Source organism: Cydia strobilella, chromosome 5 (assembly GCF_947568885.1).
Source record: "Cydia strobilella chromosome 5, ilCydStro3.1, whole genome shotgun sequence".
NCBI classification, from domain to species: Eukaryota; Metazoa; Arthropoda; class Insecta; order Lepidoptera; family Tortricidae; genus Cydia; species Cydia strobilella.
The window spans coordinates 17,013,716-17,039,341 of NC_086045.1; the positions used below are offsets into that span (position 1 = coordinate 17,013,716).

General features: G+C 36.7%; 2 protein-coding genes across 4 annotated transcripts in view; one reads left to right on the forward strand and one right to left on the reverse strand.

Moving 5' to 3' along the window:
• LOC134741530 (uncharacterized oxidoreductase YrbE-like) overlaps nt 1–25,626 on the reverse strand; it is a 445,968-nt gene that overhangs the window by 202,230 nt on the left and 218,112 nt on the right. The window lies entirely within an intron of this gene.
• Nucleotides 8,585–25,626, forward strand: part of LOC134741496 (uncharacterized) — a 67,808-nt gene continuing 50,766 nt past the window's right edge. For all 3 annotated transcript variants that reach the window (XR_010127888.1, XM_063674290.1, XM_063674291.1), the window contains exon 1: nt 8,585–8,834. The gene's annotated coding sequence lies outside the window, so the exon portion shown is untranslated. The remainder of the gene's footprint in view (nt 8,835–25,626) is intronic.

Genomic DNA, 25,626 nt, shown 5'->3' on the forward strand with positions numbered 1-25,626 from the left:
CTGTGAATACCGTGAACTCACCAGAAGTTAGCACTTCTACTTTACCAATTTTACCACTGGCATCAGTTGTAAGTGACACCACGTCTATACACGATAAAATTGTGATGGCAGCCACAGGAAAAGAAACTATTATACAAGATAAAACTCTTTACACAAGTGTACTCAGTGCTTCTACAAGTATAAACTCGGCAGTGAGTTCTGCAAGTGCATCTCCACAAGCTACGCTTTGTACTACTGTTGACAACATTCCAGTTACAATTAACACAAAAACAATAGCGTCATCCCAGACATCAGATCCGAGCAGAACTTCAATTACTTCAAATATTACAGCAGATAATATTAAATTATCTTCTAACATATCTTCAACAACTGCAAGCCACGTTGATTTAAAACCCAAATCCAATAATGTGGCAACAGTAGTGTCATCGATTTCTAAAACGATAAATACACCATCTGATACAAAATCATCACCGAGTTCCTCAACTATCATGATGAAATCAATTCCAACTACAACACATTTAACATCTCCTTCAACAGTTAAGACAATATCATCAGTACACTCAGCTAAATCCGCAGTTGTTAGCAGTGTGCCTCGTGATAAGAAAAGTACCAAGGGGATGTCGGCTCCAGTAACTAAACCATCGTCATCAATAAGTAAATCTAGTACAACAACAAAGAAACCAATGGCAGTTACAGGCACTACTAGTAAGGTTGTAGTGGCTCCTAGTGCTAATGCTACAGCAACTACTTCGGCGAAGTCTGCCATAGATTCTTCGTTAAAAAGTGGAGTCAAACATCGTGAAGATGCTAAGTATAGTAGTAAAAATCCAAAAACAATAAACAAAAACTAAAATGTTACAATAATATGTAATATTCAGTGAATTTACTGCTCATCGCTCAAAACTAAGTAATTATTTTATGAAATATTTTACGTTCATTCATTACATAGATAATTAAGAGTTGAACAGTTGAATTGTAAAATGAAATGTCAATTTATGATAAATAAGGAGGTTATTACAGAATGTTGAGCCAGATTGGCTTCTGGACAAAATGAAGCTACTTATTAATTAATAAATAAAGTGTATGTCTTGAAAACAAACATCTATAAGTAACAAAATATAGATACGTATATATAAAATAAAACAAACAAAATGTTTGTTTTATCTGCATGTTTACTTGAATTGTATAAAAGTGAAATAGACAACCGAGTACTGTAAAAGCACTAATAAAGTCGCAAAACTATAATACTAGTAGTATTTATACACGCTGGGATGGTGTTGTGGGTACCTAATTATAATAACTAGGGTCGGTGAATTGTTTTGCTAACAAAAGGAATTGAAAAGGAAATTATACTTAATTAGAACGCTGCTAAGGACATAACACTCGCATTAGATAACAGTAGGTGGGTCAAAATTATATTCGTTGACTCGTTTTTTCCAAAAAATAGGTGTATTTTTTTACGATAAAGTTTTGTTTAGATTTTTTCCATGTAAAATAATACCTACAACGAGAAAGACATACTTACTTGTTTAGTAGAACATAAAATACAAATAAAATCGTAAAAGCGGGATTCCACCAGTGAGCGGCACTGTGCGGCACAAGCATTTTTGTACTGAATATGCTTGTGCCGCACAGTGCCGCTCACTGGTGGAATGCCCTCTAGGATCCGGCGCATTGCCGCTATCGTAGCGTAGCCGCTTAAGAGGAAAGGGGACGGCCGCTTCTCCATACAAACGTAGTCCCCATTTTCCTCAATAGATATGGAAATTATGGAAAATATATGCAAAAATATTTTTGGCTTGTAAAAATTGGGGGCGAAAAACAGATTTCATAACTTTTATAATATATAAAAATTCGAAAAAAATCAAACGTAGGGGCATAGCTGTGGTTGATATACAACGAATTGTGTCAAAATATTTTCAATAATGTTAATATCCAGGGAGGAAAATGACGACCACGTTTGTATGAAAAGGCGATTTCGCTCGGGTCCTCCAATTTCGTCTTAAAACTATTGTGGCCTAATGGGAAATGCCTTCTTACTTTGCATCTCTAGTTGATCAGCATCCCTTAATTATTTTAATCTCAACGTGCAAGAGGAACATAGTTTGCCTACTCAAATCTACTGTTATCTTCTACAAACAAATAGGTAGGTACCTACCTATTTGTACATGAATACCTACTTAGTAGGTATGCATTATATGTATTATGTGTTACCTTGTAGGTTAGTGGTGCTATGAAATACATAAATATTTTGTGTAGACAATATTGTAATTAAAATTTTTGAAACCATTTAGAGATCGGTTCATCTCATAGTGTCAATTTAAAAAAAAAGTTTTTAAAGAATGTTGAAATAAATACTTACTGTTCGGCGTTGATTTATTCAGTAATTAACAATTTATACTGATTTAAACTAACACGATTTTCACTCATAATTTTAAAACTAACACGGGACTTAATCGCGTTCAAACTTACGTTTATTTATGGCCTGACGTTTCGAACGTGACGTTACGTTCGTGGTCACAGGCAAACTGGCGAGGAATTTTATCAACATCTTCTTGCCACGCGGGTTTTGCGAACTACCCGCACTTGATCTTGATGATTAACTTGTACGCTAGGGTTATCACTTGGCCTACACACAACACTCACGACATCCGATGGTATGTGGTGAGATGTTTTTCCTCCTTACATTTGCTAATTACTGGATTCCACGAAGACGAAATCCCCTGTCCCCCATTTTGATTAAAATTTCGATGTTTTCTGATTTCAGTTGCTACACATACCTTCCTGCTGTAGTAAAGACTTTCCGTTGAGAGGACTTTGGGATTATGGAGCTCAATCCAGTGGTTTGGTCCCGACTGTAGCTAATGTTCGGCTACCGCAGACTTATTTATTTGACGTTTTTTAACAGCTGCGATTAGCTCTTTGACCCTTTCCGCTATAGTGCGTTTGGTTTCCCCAATATAGGAACCACAGCTGCATTCAATCTTATAAACGCCAGGTGTTTGATAAGGGATAACATCTTTTGCTGACCTTAGTTGCCCCGCCACCTTGGACAACGGCATTTACACTGTACACAGTTCGCAAAACCCGCGCGGCAAGAAGATGTTGATACAATTCCTCGCCAGTCTGCCTGTGACCACGAACGTAACGTCACGTTCGAAACGTCAGGCCATAAATAAACGTAAGTTTGTACGCGATTAAGTCCCGTGTTAGTTTTAAAATTATTAACAATTTAATCGATCAAAATTAATAATATTTTGATAGACGTACGAGTCGCAGGTTTATAACCCATCAAACCAATTAATTGATTTGATACACTATAAATATATCATGTATCTTATATATATGTATACTATATGCATTATAAAGGCGTATAGTACCAAACAAGAAAGAAAACGAATGTATTAAAATGTGTAAGTAATTCAATAATTTTTGCAAAATATTTTGTAGAAAATATATGTAAGTAATAAAAAAAAGACATGTTAATGTAGATTAATTAAAATATAAATTGTAGAACCTAAATTTATTTATTTTTTAAACGAGAGAATCATATGTAACAGGGTAGCAAAAGTAATCGACTGAAATAGCGAAGTTTTCATGTACGAAACTTAAAATATATTTCTATTAAATATATTAAAATTCAAATATAGCTATTTACGAATACTGCATTGAAAATCAGTGATAATTGAGTCTCATCAATTTTAAGGTCACAAAAACCTTACTGTACTTATATATAACTTTGAGTTTAAGTGGACATAGCACAGGAGCATCTCGACAATATACATATACGACACGAGTATATTAGACTACCTACCACAGGCTACCACCTACCTGTCATTTTGCAAACTTGATAAACCTCTGGTCTTGCCAAGGAGAAGCGATACTATACCCAGCATTAGTGCCGGATTAGTGAGATTGTACTGTAAAATATATTTATTTTTCACCACTCGTAGGCTCTGTTGATTGTTCAAAAACTGATAAGAAAGTTGCATTTTATTCACATGTGAGGCAAAATAATCAAATGGAAATTTTGAGTTGTTTTCTTATGTTTGCTGGTAGAGTTGACTTTTAAATAATGATTTTGAATGATAAAATATTTAATAATATTCATTTTGAATCGATTTGCTTTGATTTTGTTTGATATTTTACAGTTAGTATTTTCCTTGTGTTGGTGCAGTGAAAAATTTTGTGTTTCACTCGGTGGCAGAATTTGTTTAACCTTCGTGCCTTGAAACCCTCGCAACGCTCAAGATTATATTTATTGAATCACTCGCTACGCTCGTGGTTCAATTTTGAAAATTTTCGCTTGCTCGGGTATCAATATTAGCACGAGAGGTTAAGCAACAACTTTGCCCTCTTGTAAAACAAATAACTATTTGCAGCAGCCATGGCTTTACGCCCTTTTAATAAACCGGACAGTGCACTTTGCTAAACTTTGTCGTAAATCTTAGCAAAATATTATGATACAAACTAGATAGGGATTTATGATACATTTCAAAGACAAATTAGACATAAATAACTTGATGGTTTTACGGGGCGAAGTCATTTTTGTCGTCCATCGGTGAGCGCGTGTGACAGCCTACCGGCTTTTTGCACCTTCTAAGGTGGGCGACGCGTAGGTACCGAGATCGCGCGGAGAGTTTTCCATAGGCCGGCTCCTACTGATTTGATTGAACTTGTTTCTTGGATCAATTCATCACTGAATACCAAAACTGATACCAGTGACATGTACTAAGGTAATTTTATTTACTTTATAATATATTGGTGAATGTTTGCACTGTGGAGCACAATACACCAATGTCTGGTTATAGTTACAATAAAGTTTACTACATAGTACAAACACAATCAATCACGTTTCCTATAGTTCTGGAAAGACGTCCACCACTAGTATAGATCCTAATCCGTCTATTTTTAATACTATTTAAGTTGGATTCTTGCTCAATTGTTATGTACTTACCTAGTAGTAAAATATTTTATCTACTCTTTAGTATTTACATAAGGACATTATTATAAAAACCTGTAAACTAAAATTCTTAAATGATTTATTTCTAATAACTTAAATTAGTTTACACCAATCCATAATATATCCATACTATATAATATTATAAATGCGAAAGTGTGTCTGTCTGTCTTTCCGTCTGTCTGTTAACTCTTCACGCTTAAACCGCTGAACGGATTTAGTTTAAATTTGGCATTGGCAGTTTTTATGTCGGAAGTAATACCTAAAGAGGGTGAAAAGGGGGGTGGAAATGGGAAAATTAATTATTTGCCTGTTAATTGGTGTAAGCAATTAAGCATATTATGCTCAAAATTATTGCCATTAGGTTTTATCCAGGCGCTATACTTACTTTAACTGCTGGAAGTAATTCCACGCAGACGATGTCGCGGGCAAAAGCTAGTACTTACTTAATATCTTTCAAATTTCTTGTTTTTACATGCGTACTTAATAGTCAGCATCAAAAGTAGCGGATTAGACTACGCGTCAAAAGTAGCAGATTAGACTACGCGTCAAAAGTAGCAGATTAGACTACGCGTCAAAAGTAGCAGATTAGACTACGCGTCAAAAGTAGCAGATTAGACTACGCGTCAAAAGTAGCAGATTAGACTACGCGTCAAAAGTAGCAGATTAGACTACGCGTCAAAAGAATCAACAACAGAAGGAGATATGCAGGACAATTAGGCTGTAACACATACTATCGAATGCAAACTGTAGAGATTTATCTCTATTTGGAAAAGTTATGAAGGGTGGCAGATACTTTTGGCGCGTAGTTTCATCCCCTAGTATTGACGCTGAACCGAATGTAGTACTTATCGGTTATAAAGTGTGTTTGCGCTCAAATAAGGTCAAGCACAAGTTTTGGAAGTATTTGACCCAAGTATAAAGTTAGGTACCTATCAACAATAGTTGATTAGGTATATTCGTATACCTACCGGGTGTGGCCTATAACAGAAGCAATAAATTAAACTAAATTTTTACTTTACTTTTTACTTACTTTACTACCCCCTCACACCCTCCCATGGCCGGGCGTCGAACGAAACCCACCAACGTCAAACACACTGATCTGATGACAGCGTTCAAACAGCAACACTCCGAACTGTACATCGGTGCACCTTATGCCTTTTGTAATAAGGTTTATGAACTGTCAGTTAACAGTGTGGGCGATGGTGCATTGAAAATAATTATAATTTAATTTGTATAAAAAAGAGAAACATCTAGACTTCATAATTTTAAAAATCATTTACAAAAAACTTTGGGAACAATTTGGGAACATTACTAGACTCCGCTGTCCGTCCGTCCGTCTGTCCGTCCGTCTGTCCGTCTGTCTGTCTGTCATCAGGCTGTATCTCATGAACTGTGATAGCTAGACAGTTGACATTTTCACCGATGATGTATTTCTGTTGCCGCTATAACAACAAATACTTGGCCGGTTTCTTTATTTTTAAGTAGTCACACTACTATATAATATAAATTATAAACTGTAATAGATGCCATATATTAAAGAAAAAGTTACGAAGCCCTCCAGTGGTGAAGGCCGACAATATATGACATCTATTACAATTTATCATTAATCAAAAGTTAAATTGTTTGAGGAGTACAATATATGTTTTAATTATTTGCTCTTGTTACTGGTCACACTCGGTATAATTTTGTAGTAACTACTTATAATTAATTAATAATAAACCGTTCCCAAGGATACTATGTAATAGCTGTACCCAACCTGCAAATCCCAAGTGTTTAATGATAAATTAGCCATATTATTATTTCGAATAAGACTAGCAATTAGAATTGACGTTTAGATATTTCACATAAATTGTATGTTAATAGAAATAAGAACTTACATGGAACTGTTTAGATTAGTTCATTGTTTCGATAAATTTATTTTGATAATCGTGTTTAATCAGTTTAAATTTTTAGAATTGATCTTACCTAGTGGGTAACTTTTTAAAACTTTTGGAAATTTGTTGTTTATTTGACATTAGGAAAATAGTTACGAATAGGTACTTATAAGTAACACGAAATTTTCCGAAATATTAAGTAGTGACTTAGTTGGATGTGAGTAATGTTGATAAAAATTTTGAGAGTAGGTTCCTAGGCACATGCACATCATGTCAAAAACAATTAATACAATAATTGCCAGAGATGTAGTCCGATCCGGTCGGTTCCAGCCAGCAGCGAGCCGTGAGCCGCGAGCCGCGACCAACACGTCAAGGAGGCGATTCCAGGGCAACAATCAAGAATGACGGATAATGATGCGGACATTTGAGTTGTTCATTATCAAAGTGGCAACTAAATCGTCTAATGAAAAGGCTATAATGTTGTTAAATTCGATGTATTTTAGATGATTATTGATAAAATCGATGTTACATAGATGTTTACTGTAAATAATAGATTTACTGGAAAGCAAAGAATGTATTGAGATGTTTTAGAGTGTTCGTACTAGGTATATTAGAGGACTGTATTTTTGGTATTGACTGTATTAGAGAATGAGAAAAGGAAGCCACCATATCTAAGGTAAAATGTATCCTCGCATACCCGAGCACAGGATTTAGAGGGGATGGATAAACATATAAAGATGGTAATGATGTGATAAATTAACTTAATAGAATTAGTGTTGTTGTGCTATTAATAAAATATGTTATTATGTGGTTTTTGATTGTTTTATTTCTCTGTATTCTTTATTGACTCACAAAATAAACAACCTAACCATTTGACGAATAATTTATGAAAACAGGTATAAACAGGTTATAGGTATTATAGTCCGGCAAACCAATTTTGACAGTAACGGCTAAATAAATAACTCGCACACCGAGGGTTCCTTACAAACTTTCAATAGCTAATCTCATGTAACTGAAAACACGAAACGCTCAAAAGACCAAAAGACTGGGTCAAAAGACCAGAAGTATAATTGTGGACGGCACCATCTATCGGCAGCACAATCTGGAGGTCGCGGGTTCAAACCCCGGCTTCGTTCCAATGAGTTTTTCGTGAGTTTTTCGAAACTTATGTACGGAATATTTTTGATATTTACCTGTCGCTTTTCGGTGAAAGAAAACATCGTGAGGAAACCGGACTACTCCTAATAAGGCCTAGTTCCCCTCTGGGTTGGAAGGTCAGATGGCAGTCGCTTTCGTAAAAACTAGTGCCCACGTCAATTCTTGGGATTGGTTGCCAAGCGGACCCCAGGCTCCCATGAGCCGAGGCAAAATGCCGGAACAACGCGAGGAAAATGATGAACCGTGAACAAGATGCATGTAACTGCGTCGAAATATCGGGAGTTCGAAAACAATACAAAAGGTAATCACGGTCCATATCCCGGTCAATATAAGTCTTGATCTATACTGTTACTGATAGCCTTTTATGCTTCCAAACTATCCAACAATAATCCGTACTGCTCAATAACTCTTTAACTCAATCACAGAGGAACTAAACAATAGTGTCACGTCACACGTCCGACATGCGTACACGCGTGACACTGGCTACCTTTCAATTAAATCAGCCTGAGGCTCTATCTATGGCGTTGCTGTGACGTACTACTACTTTCTTCGACTGTTTTAATGTTTTTATTTTTCCATTCGCGTCGGGTGCCCGCGCCGAGCGCACGCACGCCCTGTTACTGCCTGTTCGAATCGTGCTTAAATTCTATAACTTTGTGTTTTAAACTAATCCTGGCATGTCTGCCCTTGTCACACTTTGACCATTTCCAAGTTTTAAGTGAATAGAGTGATTGGTGAAAACTTTGGTGGAATGAAATGTTGATAAACAGTTTTTATTGGCTTGTACAACTTATGATGGACAACATTGGAACAATTTATTAATTGTGATTATCTAAAAGGTACGTAGTTATGTTAAATTTACATATACTCGTAAGTACGGTATGTATGTTACAATATATTTAGTTTAATCCTTGAGTTACGTTTGAATAATTACAAATTTGTATAGGTAGAACGAATTAAAAAAAACGCCCATAAAGAGTTCATTTAAGTGATTGTTTTGTGTAATGAAACTTATCTATTTATTTTAATTTGTTACACACATGTATCAATCAAATTATAAACGTGTTAAGGTTCAGTTAAGACCTTACCTAATTACAAAAAAAATTCTTGTGTTTCAACTTTTCGGACCTCCATCTCCATGCGTTGATGTCTTTTTCTTGTGATACCTACCATAAAATAAGAGGCATTTTGCGGGTTCTCGAAATTAACGTAACGAGGTAGGTACCAATAATCTTTGTATTACTTTTCACACATTTTATACTAGGTATTTATGATATAAGTAGGTTCAGTCAAGTGTAAAAATATGGGTGCACAAATCGTACTCAATAATATATCCCATAGCTCTTATAATTTATAACAAATGTATAATAAATAATAATAATAAATTCTTTATTTGGCAGGCAAAAAACCCAAAAAATACAATATAATAAAAGGTGTAAAAGTAAACATAAAATACAGTAAAAAATACTAACTTACTAATACGTAAATTTACAAATTTATGCACAGATGGCCGTTCTCGGACTGTTGCAGTTTTCGCTAATGTTTGTTAAATTCATCACTGTAGGCTTTAGCTACCAGTGATAGAATTTCATTGTTAGAGGCTAGCAGTCTCGCCCGGAAGGCAGCCGACCTGGCTCTCAGAATGGCGAAGAAGTCAGGGTCTCTCGCGTCCGCAACACTGCAAAAACGCGGTAATGTCAACAAAATACTAAAGGCGTTGTTGTACTGTACCCTTAGCGCGTTGAAGGAGTGCCTGGTGTACCTATTCCAAAGCTGACAAGTATAAAAACATTGGCAAAAGTCTTTGAACAGGGTCACCTTTACCTCACTCGAACAACGCGCAAAGCGTCGAGCCAACATGTTGCACCGAATTAAGAACTTATGTCAGCGAATTAAGAACTACTATAGTACATTTCGATGCTAGTGCGGAAAGTATGTCATTACTCCACGAGTATCGAGATATCTTGCCACTCGCCTACGGCTCGTGGCAAGACTCGGGACGAGTGAAGCATGGCATATCCGCACGTGTATCGAACGACGTTTTTTAATACAGTTGCGAAAAAATAAGAAAAGCAACAAGTATTAAGGAATGGAATTCGAAATTTTTATATTATCAATTCTGTGACATCATTGACATTGACATTATGAAGAGGTGTTTTTCTAGCTTTTATTCGACTAGAATAGATTTTGTTATTATTATTGAACCCACTTCAATGAGTTTTCTTTTCAAATGCATGTTCTATAAGACAGAAACAATTGTAAATATTAAAACATTGTACTATTTACATTCTTCACTCGTCCCGAGTCTTGCCACTCGCCTACGGCTCGTGGCAAGATATCTCGGTACTCGTGCAGTGATGACATACTTTCCGCACTAGCATCGAAATGTACTATTACGGGCGGCTATTCTATAGTGCCTAGGTATAAAGAAGCTCTAGGGGGAATTTTGGGATTTACTCGAGGGCACCTTACACCCTGTTGAGTTGGTACTTAATCGGCAACGATTTGAGCATTTTTTGTCGTGTACCTAATAAATTATGGTTATATATTTATAAGATAGTTATATATAAAAAACGATTTATCGAGTGCATCACATAAAGGTGGAACATTTAAAATAAAATTGTGCATTTCAATAATAATGATGTCGCTTTGATCATGACATAAAAGTACTATCAAAGAGGATATAACATAATATATCTATATAGGATATAGTTATATCTATCTTTGGCACTAGCCATACTCCATATACTATATGTAGTACCACAGATTATATAATACTCGTAGTACCGATGCAGCGCGTCGGCGAAGTGAAGGACTTAGGGGTGCTGCTGAAGTCCGACCTCACCTTTCGAGACCATATTGTTTCAGTATGTAAGAAGGCTTTCCGAAATCTGGGGTTTGTAATGAGGCAGGCTCATGGGTTTAATAATATTAACGCGATACGTGTCTTGTACGAGGCAATAGTCAGGAGTCACTTGGAGGGTAATGCGGCAATCTGGAGTCCACACGAGTCAAAATATAGGTTAATGTTGGAACGCATCCAAAATAAATTTATTAGATTTATATATTTAAAATTATACGGAGTATACCCTTTTTATCCGTTAAAGTATCCTACGTTGTTCGTGTTAGGAATGGTAGGATACAATAAACTAGAAGTTAGAAGGGAGCTGGGGCTAGCTTCATATATATTTAAGTTGGTGCGGGGCAAGTTGTGCAACCCTGGAGTCCTGGCAGAGGTGCGTTTGAACGTACCAGATCGGTATGTGTGGCGGCGGCGGCGGCCGAGCCGCTCGCTCGAACGCAACTCCTTCGCCAGGCCCCTTTTACGCGCGCAATTCGGACCCTTAATAGAGTAGCGATCGAGTTAGATTTGTTCTCTTGTTCTCTGAACGAATTCACAAGGGCTACGCTTTACGTATTGTGCTACTGTAATCTGTAAGCTAATGTATTGTACCTATTTTTTGTGTCAATTTCCATACTGTCGAATTAGGATTTCCTGTAATTGATGGTTGTGTGTATGTAAATAAATAATAAAATGTATAATATTATAAATGCGAAAGTGTGTCTGTCTGTCTGTTACCTCTTCACACTTAAACCGCTGAACCGATTTAGTTGAAATTCGGTATAGAAATATTTAGTTTGAGTCCCGGTGAAGGACATAGGGTAGTTTTTATCACAGAAATCCCCTTCTCACCCCCTTAAAGGATTTTAAGGGGGTGAAAAGGGGGGGGGGGGGTGAAAGTTTGTATGGGGAATCGATAAAAAGCAGATTGGATAAAAAATAAGCTACCCAAATTACTAACTCCACGCAGACTAAGTCGCGGGAAAAAGCTAGTATTAAATATACCTATATATTATTGTTTTGGCCATGCTGATATTATTCATATCGCTGCCCTTGCGATTATTATTTGAATATATTTTAACTAAATTAAAATAAAACGTGCAATTGAAATTAACTATGAGCCCATTAATCGAATAGGCATCACTTCTGGCGCGTTAATTACATTTATACAACAATTTGAATTTCGCTAAACAAAAAACTATAAAGGAATGAAAGCAATCTAAAGAAAATGGAAAGGGGATGAAAATTAGAGCAATTAGATTTATTATTCCATGAAAAAAATAACTCTCAAAGCAGATGTATTAAGAATATTTAAAAAAAAAACCGGCCAAGTGCGAGTCGGACTTGCGCACGAAGGGTTCCGTACCACTACGCAAAAAACGGCAAAAAAATCATGCTTGTTGTATGGGAGCCCCACTTAAATATTTATTTTATTCTGGTTTTAGTATTTGTTGTCATAGCGGCAACAGAAATACATCATCTGTGAAAATTTCAACTGTCTAGCTATCACCGTAAAGGAGCCCACTGACTATCAGTCCGCCGGACGATATCGGCCTGTCAGTTGTTCGGAAGTGTCAAATTTTTGTTCTAACTGACAGGCCGATATCGTCCGGCGGACTTATAGTCAGTGGTCCCCTTTAGATACAGCCTGGTGATAGACGGACAGACAGAGAGACAGACAGCGGAGTCTTAGTAATAGGGTCCCGTTTTTACCCTTTGGGTACGGAACCCTAAAAAAACACAAACAGCATATCACCCTAAATGCATACTGCACACACCGCCTTCCTTCCGTCGAGGGGAAATAGACTGTCATCGTCTTTCCCATAGAATCGACATTCGATATTTATTTCCGAAATAAATAAGAACTGTCAATCGAGATAGGTACGTAATCATTGTTATTAATACGTAGTACGTAATATTCATTTTATTTATTAATAATATTTAAAAAAATATTAGATACGCTTTCATATTTATGTGTATTGTACATGATAAAGTGTTGGAATGACATCATAAATGTCTATCATATCTAAGTGTAAACGTCATATTTTTATAAAACAAAGTGTACACTTCGTTGCATGGAGGCTATATTAACTTCGTTGTATTAAAATCGGTGCAGAAATTGCTAAGACGAACTCTAGAGGCACTCATAACCATGCTCAGTTAGTATTCAATTACTGCAATCAGATGCTTCCCTTCTACAGGATAATGACAGTTAGGCAGTACACGTACTGAAACGAGACTGACAAGAAAACCAGTCTCGTATCCTGCCAAGTGCCAGTGCCAGCCCGACGCTCACCTTCCAACTACGGTGTTTATCTCTGGTTACTGCATTTCTAGGGTATTTATTCACCGGATACATTTTATTAATTGAATCTCTCTCCCGTGATTGATGTTCGTAATTTATAAAATTGGCCAATTTATTCCAGCCAGCCTCGTATCGTATCTCAAAGAGCAGTTTATACTATTAAATGGGTAAATCTTTTGTCACTTGTTGCCATGGTTATATTCTCCTGAGTCATGCAGTTTAGTAGGGTAGTGTCACTAATAATAAATGAACAATTAAAAGACTACCCTAACTTTAGTTTTTTGTTTGTATATTTGTTAGAACGCAATATTTGTTTACCCTATAAATGGGATTTAAAGGCCCGCACGAAAGTATCTCAAGCCACTATTACGGAGATAATGTATTACGCAGATGACCTTTGCTTTGTAGTGGATTCCCCGGAAAGTCTACAAACGCTTATGACGAGTCTCAACGAGTCCTGTCAGCGCTTCGGCCTTAAAATTAGTGTCAAGAAAACCGAAGTCATGGGGTTGGAGACACTAGCGCCCGTTGACAATTTGACATCAGGCTCGGCGACGACTCTCTTAAGCAAGTAGACTGCAGATTCAGGTATCTGGGGAGCACGATAACATCGAAGTGCCACCTTGACGACGAAATCAACAGCAGAATCGGAGCGGCTGCTGCTGCGTTCGGTAAACTTCGCGTCAAGGTGTTCCGTTCACATGATATTAAGCTTCAGACCAAGGTCTCTGTGTATATGGCCATAGTTCTGCCCAATCTCCTGTATGCCTCTGAAACGTGGTGCCTTTACCGAAAGCATATTCGCACATTGGATAGGTTTCACCTTAAATGCCTGCGTGACATTCTGAATATCTCATGGTCGGATCGTGTCAGGAACACAGAAGTGCTACGCCGTGCATCAGCACACATCACACATCACACACACACACACACACACACACATCACATCAGTCAGCGGCATTGAAGCCTATCTAATGCGGCGTCAGTTGCGATGGTGTGGTCATGTCTTCCGTATGTCCAATGACAGAGTTGCTAAGCGCATCTTTTACTCAGAGTTGCAGAGTGGGAAGCGGAAACAGGGCGGCCAACTTTTGCGATACAAAGATGTACTGAAGCGCCACATGCGGAGATGTGACATTGAACTTGAACCATTGCACTGGCAGACTTCGGCACAAGATCGACCGAAGTGGAGGCATACAGTGAGTACAAAAGTGCAGGCCTTCGAAGAGCAGAGACGAGTGGAACTCGACGCGAAGCGTGACGAGTTAAAGGCCCGACCACCTGCGGTCATCAACTACAATTTTGTCGGAGGGGTGCTGACCTGCGGTGAGTGTGGCCGTACATTCACTGAAAAATAGGCTACGTCAGCCACCTGAGAGCTCACGACCGTCGCTCTCACTAGCCAGTACAAACCCAGTCGCCGTGGCCGAAACCGGCCAGGACAGGATGATATGGGATTTAAAAACAGAGCTTAGGCATTTACCTAGTAGTAGGTACCTAGTAGGAAATGTAGGAATGGTAGTTGGTACATAATGTCACTATTGCAGTAATTTGTAGCGATAAATTAAATAGTCAATGTATTAAGACAAATCAGTACTTAGTGGGTATGGGAGCGTGTGAACGATTCGAGAAACTACTGCACCAACCGTCTTGCTCTCGACTATCAGCTCACTTTCCATCCATTCATGGAGTTTCAAGCTTTTTTCTATCGATTTCTTTTGGGGCCTTTCTATGCTTTACGACGTACACGTTTAATTATTACCTATAGTTCACCCGATCTTACTTCATGCAAGTAAGTTATACGTATTTAATACTTTCTCAGTAAAGATTAGGCTATAAATGAGTATGGTGTATTGATTCATCTTCATTAAACTCTGTGACAGTTTTGTGGAGAAAGTTTCACGTTTGCGGAAATTTATTTTAGTGTTTAAATAAAACGGTTTAAACTATGTATATTTGTTTGCTTGATTATGGGTCGCAGTCGTGCGCACAGACACGTTTACCACATGTAAAAAGTGTGAATAGAGATTGAACCGCGTTGGTTCTTACTGCCTTTTGTAACAGCTATGGAGTTGCTCGCGCCCGCGGCCCGCAGGTGCAAGATGTGTGCGATTGTGCAAGAGATGAGGTCTCCACTTCGTTTTCTATTACAAAAGCTTGCTTTCTGCCTTCTAGCTGGGAACCGCAGTGGGATAAACGGCACATTGTTATCCCATGGTATTACTTGTGTTGATAAGTCATTATGTCTGCAATTTTGTCATGCGTGTTAAGAAAACTAGCACACAGATGTAGCAGTTAGCGTTGGATTTTTTTTAGGTACACTGCATCTTATGGCGAAAAATCTATACGAGTACCTACATACTCCTTTGTATGTGTAATAGTTAGTGGTCACACTATTTAACTCAATATTCCGTAAGTTATCCTGATCTTCGGCATAGGCGTGAAAGTAAAGGAGTTATAGCGGATAATTAAGTATTACTCCCCAGGAAGTAATGGAATTTTCAGTAAGCAAAATCTCCTTTGCTCAGTTTTCTAACATTTCAAAAGAAACTCTCATGCAGATGAAATATATCTAAACTAAATATATAAAACAAACGAGTAATATAAATCTGAAAGACGGCGCATAGCATAAACTATTAAACCAATATTTGTTTTCAAATAAATAATTTAAAAGTTTGCAAACACGTACGAATCGTACGATCTAGGTTATATTTTTGATTAGTTTTAAGCGAAGAGTATTAATTTTCCTTCTGTTGTCATTTTCAACTTTTTTAAGTTACAAGATGTCACTGTTTGCCATTGTCGACAATGAATCTCATACAGGAACGGGACCTAGCTATTTTCATTGTGCGACTGAAACTTTATAGGCAATTTGAAATAGTTTAATAAACATACATCGGGGTTTTTGGTGCGGGAATGTTTCACACTAGAAAAAAATAGATAAAAACTGTAAAAACTTATACTATTTTAATTTAACATTTCTAAACACGTTTGGAGCTTACTACCTATTTTTAATTCATAGTTTTGTAAATATTTCACAATAAACAAAGTCATACGATATCATTGGGAATTTAATCATTGGTGGGAATTGTGTTAGGATGTAGGCTAAATTTATCATTTTATAATCATATCTGTGTATTGTTACTGGCCTGTATCTGTTTTTTCCCCAATAAAGAAAATAAATAAATAAATAATAGTTATTTACGATACAAGTGCGGAAAAGAAGAAATTCGAAACGAGTGACGATAAAAATTAAAACACGACCGCAGGGAGTGTTTTAAATCGACACGAGTTGCGAATTACCTATTAAGAGCCAACAGGAGTGGTCATTTCTCCATACAAACGTACTCGACTGTTTCCTCCCTGGTTTTTGAAGCTAGAGGAATGATTTTTTCAACACAGATTAATATTGTCAATATCTGTGTCGGTGTGTTTTGCTTTTTTTGATATTTTTGTTTTTTAAGGCGCTAGAGCCCTTCAAACATGGCCAAAAATGGCCTCACTGACTATGCCGCAATGAGAGGCGTGGTATTCAAAACCGGTATCAATTAGCCAAAAAATCAAAACAGTCCGACACAGACAATTTCATAATCATTTAGATTTCCAAATTTGGTTACGATTGCTTAAGTTTTGGAGGAGGAAACAGTCGAGTACGAAACCTCGATTTTTGAGATTTTTACGCAGGATTTTTCGCCTAAGCTGCAGTTGTCCTTATCGCACTAATTTTAGGGGCGGGGTCAAGTTTCTAAATACGTACACGGTCAGAAAAGTGATGGGCAATAGTCGACATTGAAAGTCGATAATCTAGTGATGTGATAAGTTATCGATAAACCATAACAAAGTCGCGATTTGCCTCTTAGTAGGCGAAGTAAGTAAAGTGAGTATGCACTTTGGCCTCAGGGGATATCGTTTAACACTATTTATTATTCCTTGGTTCATACAAAGCTGAGCTGACGCACTAGCTACGAGATTAAGTCCTGGCTACCCCCCAAAAAAGTCGGCTTCTGCGGTCCAGTTTGCCTCTATTTCTACCTATCTCTTGATATGAGATCAAATTTGGTATAAATTTTGTGTAAATTAGGGACGAATAATTTATTTTAGAAATAATAGTTTCACATTTTCATACACAAATCTGAATATACGAACGAAAAATTAAAACTATATATAATTTTTGGTCACAGATTTGCTCTTTAGAAGCAAATTGTGGTGATTTGCACTAAAAATTAATTACACAATTTAGTTTATTCATTCTTTATTTAGAAAAGTATCAGTTCTAAGTACGTATTATTATATTGCTTTATATTTTACAATTTTCACTATTATTCAAAAATTGATTTTAAACAAAGTATTAATTTTATTAAAACTTTTGTGACGTGATCTCATGAAAGGGGCTCCACGAGGCGAAATACTTTTACGCCAATTATTTTCTTTTTTTTTTAAATTTACAACAAAGACGAAAGTTCGAAAAAAATGTGGTTACTTAATAATTGCCTAACTTGTTGAAAAAATTACTTTACATAATATCAATTTATAACCGTAGTATATTCCATGATATGTTTTAAATACACCATATTAGTTCCTAATTTTTAAAAGAATATTTAATACCTTTAAAATAATATCTGTCTGTCTGTCTGTCAATCTGCCTGTCCGTCTGTCACCAGGCCGTATCTCGTGAACCGTGATAGCTAAAAAGTTGCAATATTTACGGATGATGTATTTCTGTTGCCGCTATAACAACAAATACTAAAAACAGAATAAAATATTTTTTTAAGTGGGGCTCCCAAACAACAAACGGGATTTTTTGCCGTTTTTTGCGTAATGGTACGGAACCGACTCGCACTTGGCCGTTTTTTGTTAATAGCTTTGAACTTTTTTTATGTGGGAATAAACGCTTCGAATACATTTTTCTAGACATCATTCTGAATCCAATGAGGTATCATACGTATTTTTAGGAGTTAGTATCTCTATTAGTGGCAGCCGTACAAGCCCAATTTCAAAGAAAAACCGCAAATCGATGTACAGGTTAGCCGTTTGGCACACGCATACTAAGAGGTCAAAACAAAATTTTTGACCCGCAGTTTCTAAAAAAAATCCCTTAGGAGGGGTATGCTGAAACATTTTTTTTGTATGAAAAAAAAAAACATATTTTTTTTCAAAAAACATATCGTGTGTGGTATCATACGAAAGGGCTTTTTGAGGCGATTCTAAAATTATGCCACATCATTACATTTTAGCCATTTTTTTGTAAATTAAAACAAATAGAATTTTCAAAACACACCAAGTTTGGGGTCAAGTTAAAGGGTTAAGTAGAACTGTGTCACTTTGTATTAAAAAAAAAACTAAATAAATTTTTTATTGCTTTTTTGGGGTTACATATGAGGATATCACGTATCATTTGTACAAAACAAAATCAGCCATATCGTATCTGGAGGAGCCCAAACTTGGTATGTTTTGAAAATTCTTTTTCTTTCAATTTAAGAAAAAACCGGCCAAGTGCGAATCGGAATCGGGCGCCGAGGGTTCCGTACATTACACAATTTAAACAATGTATTTTTATGTGAAACGTGAGTGAAAGGTAAATTGCGGTTTACGATTTATAACGTATTAAAAAAAAACTACTAGATCTCGTTCAAACCAGTTCTCGGTAAAAGTTGGCAAGGTAATGTACATCATATATTTTTTCAGTTTTATCATTCTCTTATTTTAGAAGTTAGAGGGGGGGTTACACATTTTACCACTTTGGAAGTGTCTCTCGGTCTCGCGCAAACTATTCAGTTTAGAAAAAAAATATATGAGAAACCTCAATATCATTTTTGAAGACCTATCCATAGATACCACACACGTATGGGTTTGATGAAAAAAAAAAATTTTTGGGTTTCAGTTCTAAGTATGGGGAACCCCTAAAATTTTTTTTTTCCTATTTTTGAGTGAAAATCTTAATGCGGTTCACAGAATACATCTACTTACCAAGTTTCAACAGTTCTTATAGTTTCGGAAAGAAGTGGCTGTGACATACGGACGGACGACAGACAGACAGACATGACGAATCCATAAGGGTTCCGTTTTTTGCCATTTGGCTACGGAACCCTAAAAATGGCTAAAATGCAATGATGTGGTATATTTTCAGAATCGCTTCAAAAAGCCCTTTCGTATGATAGATGAGAAGTATACGATAGGTTTAAAAAAAAAGTTTTTTTTTTATACAAAAAAAGGTTTCAGCACTCCCCCTCGTAAGGGAATTTTTTTTAGGAACTGCGGGTCAAAATTTTTGTTTTGACTAGTATATACGTGTACCAAACGGCTAACCTGTACATCGATTTGCGGTTTTTTTATGCGAACAGCTTACACTATTTTTTTCACCACCTTGAACCTTTTGTAGACTAGACTATTGTCCCAAAATATTGGGCGACGACCGGTCGTCTGGCCTAGGAGGTAGTGACCCTGCCTGTGAAGCCGATGGTCCTAGGTTCGATGATATGATATGATGAGTACAGATATTTGTTCCTGAGTCATGGGTGTTTTCTATTTGTATTTAAGTATTTATATATTATGTATATCGTTGTCTGAGTACCCATAACACAAGCCTCCTTGGGCTTACCGTGGGACTTAGTCAATCTGTGTAAGAATGTCCTATAATATTGATTTAATATTTATTATTATTTATTTATTTATTTATTGGGTTTCATATTTATTCCGATCAGAATTAGGAGCTCTTCAATTTATACCTATTTTTATCAAAATCTGACACATAAATAAAAAAACGGACCATCAATAAAACTGTATAATTACATCAAAGTAAGAAATATCACATGTCACATGTTTCTTTATTATGATAATTTTATCTAACCTGAGGCTTTCTTTTTTTCTATTCAACGGAGCCGGAGAGCGGCAAATTTGTTTTTCAAGACGCTTGCTCGAAAAGATCTTATTTCATGCAGGTGTACTGAAGGGAAAAGGCCTATATTGTTCCCGCGGGAGTTATAGCTTTCTTTTTTAATTAGGTATGTCACTAATTCATACGAACCAAGTAAGTTATAAGTAAAATACTTTGTTTAAAATCAAGGTATAAGGGAGTTTTACTTTTAAAATACTCACGACTATAATTTAATATTTTTGTTTATCATATTTAAAAATATTTAATTGGATTAATTTAACAGCCGTTATCTTGTATGTTTTTATACAACAATGTTTTCTTGTATGTCCATGTTATGTTATGTTTTTTTACTATTCTGTAACTCGAAATGTTAATTAGATTGCAGGTTGGAGAAGGATATTGAATTTAGTTACTAAAAACGCGAGCGGCGTGAGGCCGGCGAGGAGCGCAAATAACGTGCGCGTCGGTGTGTGTGCACCACACACACTGGGATAGTCCCTCGGTACGCGGTACCGCCCCCGTCAGCGCGACGACGATATTCTCTTTCAAATCTCAAAATTGAGTTTGGTCTCGGCTCCTGTTGGCTCTTAACACGTGTACCTATCCTACGACGCTTTACAGTACATATGGCCCTTTAAACTTTCGACATATGCACGAAAAGTGCTCTTTTACGCACTAGTGCGAGAAAGTAGCACCATATGTACTGTAAAATAAGTTATTTTAATGTTTAAAGGCATTAATTTGACGCTTGAAATATGAGAATTAGGATTATCAACAAAATAAAGCGTAACCAATTTTATTCATAGATATTTCTGTTCAAAAGTACGTCGGCAATATCAACGTGTCAAAGAATTAACATTTTACAAGAGATGAAATAACTTTTATCCGCTCTCCTTTTTTCGTAAATTGTTACGAGTATTTTCTCCAATGCGAACTAAAATTAATATTAACTAACAACGCGTTCATTGAGAAAAAAATAAAATGTCTGAGTTGTCTGACGGCAAATATCTTGCCGTGCAGAAGAAGACCGATGCTGCTATTCTTTTTACAGTAGGTACATATGGTGCTACTTTCTCGCACTAGTGCGTAAAAGAGCACTTTTCGTGCATATGTCGAAAGTTTAATGGGCCATATGTACTGTAAAACGTTGTACGATACACGTGCGAATAGGTAATTCGCAACTCGTGTCGATTTAAAACACTCCCTGCGGTCGTGTTTTAATTTATCGATACTCGTTTCCTCTTTTCCGCACTTGTATCGTAAATAACTATTACAGTTGAGTTATCTGTGTATGAAAACTGCTATTTATAATTTTAAAATGTAAAATTGGACTTGACTGACTGCAGTTATAGTCACAAATTAGATTTAAAGCATAAATGTAGCATTATGAGCCCTTAGAAAAGGTTTAAAAATATAATCTATATGGCGCCACGCCATTAAATAAATATATGCCTCAAATGCTTCTTAATACACTTTAATTGTACTTTTGGACCAGGAAAGTCAAGTGTATACTAGTCATAAAAATCTGTTTTTATTTGACTAAATACATATGGCTATAGCAAACAATTGCTTAAAGAAAGAAGTGACAATTACCTGCAAGTGCCATGAATCATGATCTACTTACTACTATGCTCATATGAATATTGATAACGTGCAACTGCATCGTATTATTTTTTTATCCTAAACGGGTTAAGTACCTACCTACGTACTTGTTCAATTGACTATTTACTGTTCCAGGCTACTGGAATTTAACTTGATTTTAAGATAAATGACAAGTTAACTGACACAACAAGGTAATTAGAAGTAAAGTTACTAGTTGGGCCACAAAGCCGGGCCAGGTGTCTCCGGTCAGCATTCTAGGATAACTTGGTATCTATGAATAGTATCGGACACGGGCAGGTATGCGGCTGGGCCGCTGGGCCGAGTCCAACCAAAGGAGGCTCTAATATTTAAATATTTTCTCACTAGCTGTAGCCCGCGGTTTCATAGGCATTTTTTTTTCGATTTCACATTTATGTCGGATGTTGTAAATCTTTTACATGAACATTGAACATTGTGTAGCAAAAGCGTATGTTATAAAAAGATAACTTCATCTTCTAAAATCTTAAGATCTTTAATGTTATAGTACATCACTTTAAGGTGCGACTTTTGGTTTGGTTGTGTCACCCACCCCCACTATAGGTATTACTATTAACTAATCTTATTCTAAATCTTATGCTGAACACCTCTTAAGAATCTACCCCTAAAATTTGGCCATGTGATCGTCTAGATAGTAGTTAGAACCCCTCGAAGTGTACCGTGGAACCCTAGATTCTTTAATGAGTATCAACTAAATTTTGGACTCCGGTATTATTCTATTATTACCTATATTTTAAAGAATTTTTATATTTGCGGTACTGAAGATATATTAATATGAAACTAAAGAATATTTTAATAGTTACAGTAGTAAAAATAGTACATTGTGTCGCTAGGGAGGGAATTGACATATTTACGGTGAGGCCGCACATCGAATCCTGAACGAAGCGAATGATTCCATAATTGAAAACTGAGCGTAGCGAAGTATTCTAAAATAGTATTCCGAGCGTAGTGATGAAATTAATAATACAATTTTGTTAAATCTATTCGTGTAATGTAAATGCTGTTAAAGGCTTACTACATATGACGTTATTTAGGTAATTGCAGCATATATGGTTAATATAAGAAATAAAACTATGAAAACGGATTATATCGCGTATATTGAATTTATAATTCAATATACGCGATATAATCCGTTTTTATAGTTTTATTTCATGAGTAACTATCGCGGTAACCGAAGACAATATTATGGTTAATATAAGGTTAAAAATGTTATTGGAAAAATGAGTTTAAAAATGTTTTTGGTGAAGTCCCGCTACGCCTATTAAGCCTTCGGGATAACATACAAAGCAGCACTCCCAGGCTAAGCCCATTTACACCCTAGCTTTTTAGGAAAAGTTATAATTATACTATCACCTTCTAAACGATGTGTGAGTTCACACGTACTGCTTCGCATGCTCGATGCGGGTCAGAAGGCCTTATCCCGATTCAAAACATCAATCGGGTCACCTATCCTAACATTGTAGCCAGACGGGCTAAGACCAACGCTTCGCAACCTAAGCATTCCTAGATGATCTGATGAAAGAAGCGCCAAGTATCATCAGTCAATCAAAATTACTTCTTTTTTATGTTCAATAGCTAGGGATACTAATCCCTTTTCCCAATTCCCAGAACTACAAGTATAGACTAAATTTCTAGTCTTTTAGATGTATAAACGAAGCACTAATGTTATTTGCTATATTTTATGAGACTGAAATATCAAGTTGAGTATTCAAATTCCCATTGGACTGCTCTTGCCTGCCAAGGGGTCCCTAAAACAAACCATTCTTCTATCCCAGAACGATCTGTATGCCTAAACCCAGCTTGATATTTTAAGAATTTATTTGGAAATACCTTAGAAACCTGATTGCAAAATTCAGTACCTCGTCTTTACTCCAAAAACCAGAAATTTAATAGATAAAAAATAAAGATTTCATAGGAATTTTATTTATTTTCCCCAGATAAATTAAAAGTTTGAAAGATTTAGGCAAAAGAATCCTTTACCTTTTAAATACACATATTTTAGGTTAATGAAGCCATATTTTTAAGTCTTTAAAAGAAGAAGTTATATCAACCATATCAGATTCTTAGACCAAGCATAAAAGAGACCCTACACACAAATACCTACAGACAAATAGTGTATGACTCTACCCTATTTATAATCCTACCCTCTGGCCCTACTCTATGTACACCCAAAGCACAGATCGCACTTACCATTGACCTAGTGCCTTGGAATATACACAAGTGTATCCCTACTAGAAGCTGGAAAGTTCGGTAGACCAAACCGAGATTAGCAAAACTAATGGTCCGTGTATTTGACTCCCCCTCCTATGCTCGCAAGCCAAAAGAAATAGGAGGTAAGTCGCCCTATTCCGTGTCTATCAGTGGATCGGCACCCTTTGCACACACCAGCACCAACCACAAGAGAAGTCCTGCCGCAACTAAGACTAAGTATATAATAATAGTCACGACAGAATCCTTCCCCGCAATCAACACTAGCATGCGCCAGAGCACCGAAATATATTAATATAATTAATAGGGGACCAGATCCCAATTACTGCCGACTTTAGTGAGCTCAGATTACTCCGAATGGCACGCACGTGATGCCCTCACTTCCATCTAACAGCTGGGCTTTGAGATCTGGGAGATAGTTCATCTCTTATGTTGGTAAAGAAGAGATGCCAGGCCCTCTCAAGCCTGGAACTAAAAGACTCCGAACCACCCATCACCTTTAACACCGCCAGGCGTGATGAATGTTTGTTTGTTTGTTGAATGAAATTGAATGTTTAGTAATGTCAGTCCAAGCAATGATCTGGCTTCAAAAATAGCAAAAGACCCCATAGAAAAGACACTAAAATAACTAAGAGTAATTTTACTAGTATAAATTTTCTCACAAAACAAACTAAATAAAGAAATGAAATTCCCTTAGGCACCATTATCTAAGCTTAACATTACGAAAATTACTTCTCGCAAAATTAAACCTAGACACAATTTCAAGTACCTGCTATGCAACGATATTGTCCCTGCATAACGTGGCGGCACTTAGAACAATACAGTGTAGAAAATTTCACTTCACGGCACTCAACACTACACACAACACATCAGTAAAGAATCTCCACTATAGTCCAAGTTTAGCGTTACGACGATATTGTCCCCGTAAAACCAAACACAGACCAATTCCAAGTCCTTGCTATGCAACGATATTGTCCCTGCATAACGTGGCGGCACTCGGAACAACTCAGTATCGAAAACTTTACAATAAAATAAAACCCATACATAGCAGCAAAGAATCTCCACAATAGTCTAGGTTCAGCGTTACGACGATATTGTCCCCGTAAAACCAAACGCAGACATAAATTCTAAGTTTAAATTTACCAAGATAATTCCAAGTAAAAACAAACATAAAAAAAGTAGCAGAGAAACTTCGCTTACCAGTACGAAAATTACGCCCAAAAGCCAGAGTCACGACTAGTCCGATGGTTGAAGAATGAATGAATCCCCCCGTGCCCGCTCCGGCCTTTTATACCTTTTAGTAGCGACAGGCGACTCGCGACAGGCGACAGGCGACAGGCGACAAGCGACAGGCGACAAGCGACCGGCGACAAGCGACAGGCGACAGGCGACTTATTAAGACAAACATTATCCAAAAAGTACCAGGATACCAGAATTGAGAAGGAGGTCGTTCGCCCCATGGCACGTAACGATGCTCGACTCAAGGAGAACGTCATATGTCCAATTGCGCTTACTAAACCTTATGGCCTATATATTAACGTTTACAATCACTAATTGTCGATTCCACCGATATCTATCCCTTTCACGCATGCGATGTTTTAGAAGGACAGAGACATTTACAACGACATCCACATTTCACGCACACATAGATAGCAGTTCAGTTTGAGGAGCCCAAACAAATAATAAAAGAAGGAGCGTTCTGAAATCCATTACGTATGAATCTGATATATTATTTTACTTTATGATATTTTTAGTTTATTTCCG